This window comes from Callorhinus ursinus, unplaced genomic scaffold (genome assembly GCF_003265705.2).
Source record: "Callorhinus ursinus isolate GAN/ISIS: 27379988/994484 unplaced genomic scaffold, GSC_fseal_2.0 scaffold33, whole genome shotgun sequence".
Lineage (NCBI taxonomy): Eukaryota > Metazoa > Chordata > Mammalia > Carnivora > Otariidae > Callorhinus > Callorhinus ursinus.
Genome location: NW_027397095.1, coordinates 4,927,978 through 4,936,267, shown reverse-complemented (window position 1 = coordinate 4,936,267; position 8,290 = coordinate 4,927,978). Strand labels below are relative to the sequence as shown.

General features: G+C 49.7%; 1 pseudogene; it reads left to right on the top strand.

The window, feature by feature from the left end:
* Positions 1 to 1,512: 1,512 nt before the first annotated feature.
* LOC112809142 (ubiquitin-conjugating enzyme E2 variant 1 pseudogene) lies at positions 1,513 to 5,684 on the top strand (annotated as a pseudogene).
* The last annotated feature ends 2,606 nt before the right edge of the window (positions 5,685 to 8,290 follow it).

The window sequence follows — 8,290 nt, the reverse complement described above, 5'->3', positions numbered from 1 at the left end:
TCTCTCTCTCTCTCTCTCTCTCTCTCTCTCTCTCTCTCTCTCTCTCTCCCCTCTCACACACACACACACACACACACACACACACACACACACACACACACACAAGAACAGCTTTATTTTTTGATAAAGATTTTATTTTTAAGTAATCTTTCCACCCAATATGGTGCTCGAATTTATAACCCCAAGATCAAGAATCGCATGCTCTACCGACTGAGCTGGCCAGGCACCCCACAATATCAGCTTTAAATACATGACCCATATCAGCCCAGACAGATGGCCATACCATGACAGGCATGGAAGAACTGGGACTCACTGAAGGAGTGGCAGACCCACTTTCTTGCCTCACATTCATTCCAGAGTCCAGGCTCAGCTGACCAAAGGACAGGTGGAATCACTAGAATACTTTCCATCATCATCTTTTCTTTCTTTGGCAGCATGAGTAGACTTGAATTCAGGTAAATCAAATGCCTGTGTGAAACCACCTGCTGGATATCTCCATTTGGATGTCCCACCGCCCTCTTAAACTCAACACATCCCAAACCAAACTCTACCCCCATAAACCTCCTTCTCTTCCTGTGTTTTCAATGAATGGTGGCACCATCCCACCCTGGCAATCCTCATGTCCTTTCAAGGGGTGGCCCAGGATTGGCCGGTGGTGTGCTTGGCATCAGCCAGTGAGCTAACACAAATGGCTTGGCGCAGGCAAGAGACCAGCCTATGTGAAGTGGCCCTGGTTGAGATTTCGACTTAATCCAGTGATAATCGAGGAGATCTAGAATGCCAGGTTGGTCTGCTCTGTGAGGGTGGGCACAGGACACACTATTGAGGAACCTAAGCCAGATGCCTTGCCTACCTACCCAGCCAGAAAGGCTTCATTTAAGATGTCCATGAAGACTTTCGATGACCCTGGGTTTTTTTTGTTTTTAAATATAATGTATTGTTTCAGAGGTACAGGTCTGTGATTCAACAGTCTTACACAATTCACAGCGCTCACCATAGCACATACCCTCCCCAATGTCCATCACCCAGCCACCCCATCCCTCCCACCCCCCACCACTCCAGCAACCCTGTTTGTTTCCTGAGATTAAGAATTCCTCATATCAGTGAGGTCATGTGATACATGTCTTTCTCTGATTGACTTATTTCGCTCAGCATAATACCCTCCAGTTCCATCCACGTCGTTGCAAATGGCAAGATCTCATTCCTTTTGATGGCTGCATAATATTCCATTGTATATGGCACTCTCCTGTGTAAATCATGTGTAATATGCCTCTGGACAGATCTTGTAGAATTATGTCTCAGTTGCTCTCGGGGGTTGGCAAACTATGGCCCACCATCTGTTTTTGTAAATAAAGTTTATTGGAACATAGCCATGCTTGTTTCTTTACATGTGGTCGATGGCTGCTTTTGCATGGGCCAAAGCAGCATTGAGTGGTTGCAACAGAGACCATATGGCCTGCAAAGTCTAATATATTTACTATCTGGTCCTTTACAGAAAAAGTTGCTGACCCCTGGTCCAGACTGTGGTGGTATGAACCTCCCATCCCTGGAGGCTGGGGCTCCTTAACAGAGCACCCACAAACCTGGAGGTTGGCCTTGATAGTAAGTACATATCATGTAGCATTTAGCTTTTAGGAATTTAGGTATATATGCTCAGAACAAAAAAAGAGATTAAAAAATGACTTAGTGTAGGGATTTCAGTGTCCTACCATTCCACGAGCACATAGCTAAGAAGATCAGGAGCTACAAGGGGATTGTGAACCTGCTGTTCCCTCAGTCGCCATCCCTGCGTGCTTTTCCCTGCATGAGCAGCTCACCGTGCTGGGTGTGGCTCTAGTGTTTACTCTTCAACAAACCATGCTGGGACAACTGGGTAGACATTCAGAAGAAAATAGAGCTGGATCCAAAGCTTACATTTAAACAAGGCAAATGCCCCTCAATCAGGGACTGAAAAACTTCTCCCCTGCCCGAGGAGGCCACTGGCAGGATGGTCAGGTTGCACACCTTGTGGGACTCAGAGACTGCAAAGAATTTGGGTATCATGGAGCTGGTCTGCAGCAAGTGGAGCCCTTGGCTGGACAGAACGCACCCACCCTGGGCTTCTCAAATGTGTATCTCAGAGCCAGCCAGGAAATGGGGCTAAAGCAGGTGGTCTAGGATGGAGCGGGCTAGCGGCTCACATAAGGTGAAGCCTCAGGAGCGTATCTTGTCCAAAGCAGACCACACCCTGTCAGGCCAGGCGGTCAGGCAAACTGGTGTTCGTTAGTTACCGAAAGATGGCTGGGGCACTGCACAACTTAATGACCATGACAGTGGGTCTCCTCAATCGCCCAACCCACCCTGATCCACAGAACCTCCAGAGGTCCTCGTTTTGGAAGATGAAGCAATTCCTGTTTCAAGTCGACAACTGGAGACTCTAAGGGGAAGGGAAAGGGAGAAAGTCGGAGGCACTTTGGACCCAAGCTGGTGTCAATATCCTTGTGGGGGCTCAATCTCAGACCCTGAGAAGTATTAATTACAACAAACAACGAAGCACTTTATGTATATTAACTCCTGAGCCTGGGTGAGCCCCCTATGAGGGGAATATTATTATTATTCCCATTTTACAGATGAGGCACATGATAAATTGTAGATTTCTCCAAAGTCGTAGGCCCAGGAAAATAGGGTCCAGGGACCCCAGGGGCCATAACAAAAGCTGATGGCTAAAACGTGCTGGGGGGAATGCCATTCCTTGGGGATGGTTCACCATCTCTAGTCAGGTGGTGCAGGAGACAACAGCAGTGGATCAGAGATCACCTCAGCCTCAGCAACACAGCCTGGGGTGTCCCCAGGCCCTCATGGCAAGTTCCTGGAGTCAGAGGGCAAGGGAGGGAGCTACATTTCTTTTTTTTTTTTTTAAGATTTTATTTATTTATTTGACAGAGAGAGAGAGAGAGAACAAGTAGGCAGAGAGGCAGGCAGAGGGAGAGGGAGAAGCAGGCTCCCCACGGAGCAGGGAGCCCGATGCGGGGCTCGATCCCAGGACCCTGGGATCATGACCTGAGCCGAAGGCAGCCGCTTAACCAGCTGAGCCACCCAGGCACCCCAGGGAGCTACATTTCATCATTACTCTCCTTCTAAGGAGAGTCGGTCTCCTTAGAAGATCTTTTCAATTGCTCCAGACCAGCCTTGTGCTACAGCCCACAGGGTCATCTGAGTCCTGATGTCTCTCAGCTCCCCAACTTGGGGGCATAGACCGTTGGCTCTGGCCCCGCCCTCACAGGCTCTGGTGTGGAGGGCAGAGAAGGTGGGGGGGGGGCACTTGGTAGTTCTTTCTGACTGGCTGTAACCCCAGAGAGGGTGGTGGCACGCTGGGGAGTGGCCAGGCCCACTGTCTGGCTTGCAACACGCCCACCATGGGGAACCCAATTGTGAGACCCACTCTGCCCCTCTAGTTTTTTGGGTGGGAATGTCCACAAGCAGGTGTGGGAGGGACATCCAACACAGCTACTTTTAGATAGATACCAGGTTTGTAGCTACCAAATATGGAAGGCTGGGAATTTTGAAGACTATGACCAGTTCAACCTGGAGCCCAGTTTCCTGAGTCCAGCCAAGGATAGAGACCTCAAGGCCTAGTTTTTCAGTTCTTTGGGTGCCATCTTGGGCCATCTCTCTACCAGCAGGTCCACCAAACGGATGCGTTGCTCAGATTCATAAGAGCTGAGGAGTGTCACGGACGGATGGCCACCAGCAGAAGCAGGACCCGTGTGCCCTGCCAGGGGAGAGAGAGGAATGTGAAGCTCTCCCAGTGGTCTGCAAACCGGTCTCCTGCCTTACCTTGGCCTGCAGTGTGCTGAGGTACCACTAAGCGGCACTGTTGGGTCACAGAAAGGTCTGAGAAACCAGGCCACCTTCTAGCACCGGCCTTCTGGGGGTGAGAAAGCCCCTAGGGGAAACCTGTGGTGTTCTGGGAATATTTGGGATTTCCCTCCCTGTCAGGAAAGATCTGTTCTAGTCAGTCATAGAGGCCTGCCCTGGGCATTTCATGCTAGCTGTTGCCAAGAGTGGTGCAGAGAGGCAAAGAACAGAGGCCTAACGCGGCCCTAGCTTGATTCCAAGCACCAGATCCTGGCCAATTAGCTGGACCAAGCAAGGGGTAAGACCAAAATGCAGAAGCAAGCAGGTGTGGAACCGAAAGGAGCCAGGCAGGAGGCCGGCCAGAGCAGGGGAGGACAGGGGTTTGGAGGCTGTCTTGGCTGCTGGGTTCAGAGGTTCTCTGGGATGTTTTAGGAAGGAAGTATGTGTTAATTGGGATGAGGTGCAGATAGAGGACCCAACACAGAGCAAACAGCCCAAACAGGAGATTGGGTGTTATGTTTGACACCTCCCTCTCACTTTTCCTCATCCACGCCATCCCCAAGTTCTTTCATTCCTAGCTCCTAAATACCCTTTGAGTTTTTCCACTTCTATCCAACTTTACTACCTCCGCCCTAGTCCAAGCCTCCATCATCTCTCCTTGATGGCTCTAAGCTAAGGATGCCAGATAAGATATGGGATGCCCAGTTAAGTTTGAATTTTGAATGCATAAAGAATAAATTTTAGTATAGCCCATACAATATTTGGGATAGACTTATACTAAAACTTGTTGTCTATCTGAAATGCCAGTTTCCGTGGGCATCCTGTTTTCTTTTGTTTCTACATCTGGCAACCCTCCCAAGAGCCTCCCCAGCCTTACACTTTTACAACCCATTCTCTACAAAGCAGCCAGAATAAACTCGCAAAAATTCAAATCTAACAATGTCACTACCCTGCTCAAAGCCTTTCAAGGATTCCTGATCACTTAGGGATCAGGTCGAAGCCTTCCATGTGGCACGCAAGGCCCTCCAAGGCCTGACCACCAGCCAGCTCTTAACTTCGTCTCCTGCTGGCCCTCCAAATGCACACTATGGCTGCAGCAAATGAAACATTCTATAGTCCTTACATGTGACCCCATGCCTTCACATATACCCATCTCTGTCCAGAAAGCCTTTCCCTCAGCCACCTAAAGAACTCAAAGTCTGTCAGCAAACTCCACCCCCACCTCTTCTCGCCAAGCTCTTCCTGCCATGTCCCCTGCCTCCCCTAAGCCAAGCAGTCCCTCTTTGTGCCACATATTGACCCTGAACAGAGCACTTATTTAAATGCATCAAGATGGTTTCCAGCGACAGCGATGCAAGATGGCAGCCACCACGGGCTCGGACAATTTATGAAAACCGAATATACAACCTTAAAATAGAATGTGGACCTAAATACCCAGAAGGACCTCTCTTTGTAAGATTTGTAACAAAAATTAATATGAATGGAGTTAATAGTTCTAATGGAGTGGTGGACCCAAGAGCCATATCAGTGCTAGCAAAATGGCAGAATTCATATAGCATCAAAGTTGTCCTGCAAGAGCTCCAGCGCCTAATGATGTCTAAAGAAAACATGAAACTCCCTCAGCCACCCAAAGGACAGTGTTACAGCAATTAATCAAAAAGAGAAACCACAGGCCCTCCCCCTCTCCCCCCATTCGATTTAAGCAGTCATTTTCCACAGTAATACATTTTCTAGGTACATCTTGTAGACCTCAAAGTACTGGAAAGGAAGCCCCCATTCAAAGGCAATTTATCTTAAGATACTGTAAACGATACTAATTTTTTGTCCATTTGAAATATAAAAGTTGTGCTATAAAAAACAAATAAATGCATCAAGATGATCTCTTGGTGTGTCTATCTGCCCCACTAGACTACAGCACCCTGCCAGGAGGGGTCTCTATCCTATCCATCTTTGTACCCACAGTGTACAGCACAGCGCTTGGCCCAGAGTGGGGCACTTAATAAATGCGTGAGGCACGAATGAATGGTTGAATGAATGAACTGTAAGTGATTCTAAATCTCCTGAAACCTAGATGGACCACTGGCAGTGACGGCAGTGATAGAAGGGGACACCAGGGGGCAGAATTACCTTAGTTTTGTTTGGCTTGCTGGGGAGTGGTACAGAAAGCTGGCTCCTTGGCGCTTCCCCCTCCCCCTTTTCCCCTGTGGGAAAGCCGGTCTGTTCTGGGCCTGCCCAGCTCAGTCAGAGTTGGCTGCCCTGCTAGCTCCAGATCCCTAGATCCTCAGCACCCAAGCCTAGAATATCTTCATGGACCTGAAAGTTTCTGCGAATCCCAGGGAAACCCTGGGCCCGTGGCAGCTGCAAACAGGACGGGGATGAAGGTGAGGTGGGTGAGATGCCTAAGGTGCAGAATTTAGAGAGGCGTTCACCCGCTGCAGGGCCCAGGCTAGTGCAGGGTCAGCACCTGACAGTGAACGCCTCCTGACAATTCGCGCCCTGGGCGCCTCACCTGCCTCGCCCCGGCCCTGGCCCTGGGCACAGCACTGAAAATTGAGACCTTGTTCTCCATCCAGCTGCCAGGCCAGCCTGACCCCAGAGGGGCCACAAGGAGGCAGGGGCTGCAGGAGCTCTTTGAAGGCAGGTCCGATGAATGGCAGGTCCTCAGGGCTAGTGTTCCACGCTGTGTAACTCGTTCATCGTAGTCTTAACTCAAGGGGCTACAGCGTACAATGATTTTCTTCAGTCACTATCCCCAACTTGGGAGGGGTCTGGAGGCCTCCCCACTTCAGAGTTCCCTGAGGTGGGAGAAGCTATTCAGCCGCTACTTCTTCCAACCAAGCCCCCTGCCCTCATGCCTTACACACTTATACACCCCTGCTGCTCCCAGGGCCCCCTCGCCCAGTGGCCAGTCCTCTTGGGTAGTATAAAGTAAAACAGCTCAAACCTCACTACCTTCTGAGGCATTCACTTGACCTGAGGAAAGTGCCAGGAGTCTGCCATGCAAGCAGATGTCCCACCAGAAATGAGATGCCATTCTCCTCTCCTCATGGGCCCCCCAATCTTGGCTTTCTCTTGGAACCCCCTTAGCTGGCTGGGGTTCTGCAGGAGGGAGAAGCTACAGCACCAGTCCAAAGTTTCCTGATCCCAGTGATGCCCCCCCTTTCTGCTTACATAGATGGGGAGGGGAGGGGATTGGGAGCAGTGGAGTGGTGGCCCCCCACTGCTGGAAGTCCCTTAGCAGTTCTCATCTGACATTTGACCTCAGCTTTAGGCCCTAGTAACCCATTCTAGGCCTACAGGAGAAGTCCCACTCACATCCTGTTGAAAGTCAACTGCGTAACTCTGTATGCCTCGGCTCCAGCTCCCAAGGGTCAGAGATAAAATGAGGGCCTTTATTGACCCCAGCTATTTTCAACTGGGCAGAAATGAGGCTTAGAACACCATCGTGCCAGGGGAGGAGGAAGGGATTAGCTGGTGCCCAATTCGCAAGTGAGAGACACCTTGGGGTAGCAAAAAGAGCAACTGGTTGTCATTCATTGGATGCGTGCCTTGTGCAACTCATGGACCTATCCCAGCCTCTGTCTCTTCATCTGTAAACTGAGGATAACACAGAAGTCTCAGGAATGTAGTAAAGATCCGATGACACCAAGTATGTAGAAGCCCTATATAAACTGTAAAGTGCAGGTCAAAAAAGAAAGGCTAATTATTAACCAGTTAGAAGAAACTGTCCCTACCCTCAAAGAGCTTATGGGGATTGGGGAGCAATTCAAAACATATGATAATGGAGGCTGAGCTGTCAGGAGCAGGAGAGGGTAGTGGTTATAGCAGGGGTCTTTGAATCTGAGAGGCCTGGGTTCCAGCTTTGCCCCGTACGAGCTGTGGGACTTTGGGTAGATTGCTTCCCCTCTCTGAACCTTGGTTTCCCTGGGTGTAAAATAGGGATGATAACACCTCCCTCGGGATGTAGGAGGATCAGATGAGATACCATACAAGAAATATGAGCTACTGGAGGGCTTTGTACATCATGGTATACAATAGATGTTGGTTATAGTTATTATTAAAAGATCAGCAGGCATGACAGTGGGAAGGGGAAGTCAGGGAAGTTTTCATAGGAAAGATCAGGCTTGAACTTGGCTTTGAAAAAGGAGAGTTTGGGAGGTCAGATGGGAGAAAATGCTTGTAGGTAAGTCTCGCCAAGCATTAAAAAAAAAAAAAAGCCAAGGCCCCAAAGTTCACTTCCACCCTCTCTCATGGATGGTTTGCAGAGATGGTCATACGGGTAGCCCAGACGAAGAGGGGCATACCAGTGAGAAGTCACAGGGACCCTGGAGGAGTGAAATGACCCTTTTGTTCCCGATGAAATTCAAATCCCCTCACGGGCAGAGAAGGGATTACCCTGGGCCAAGCTGTGTAGTCTGCCTCCAGTTTGTGACCCAGCATGGCCCTGAGACCC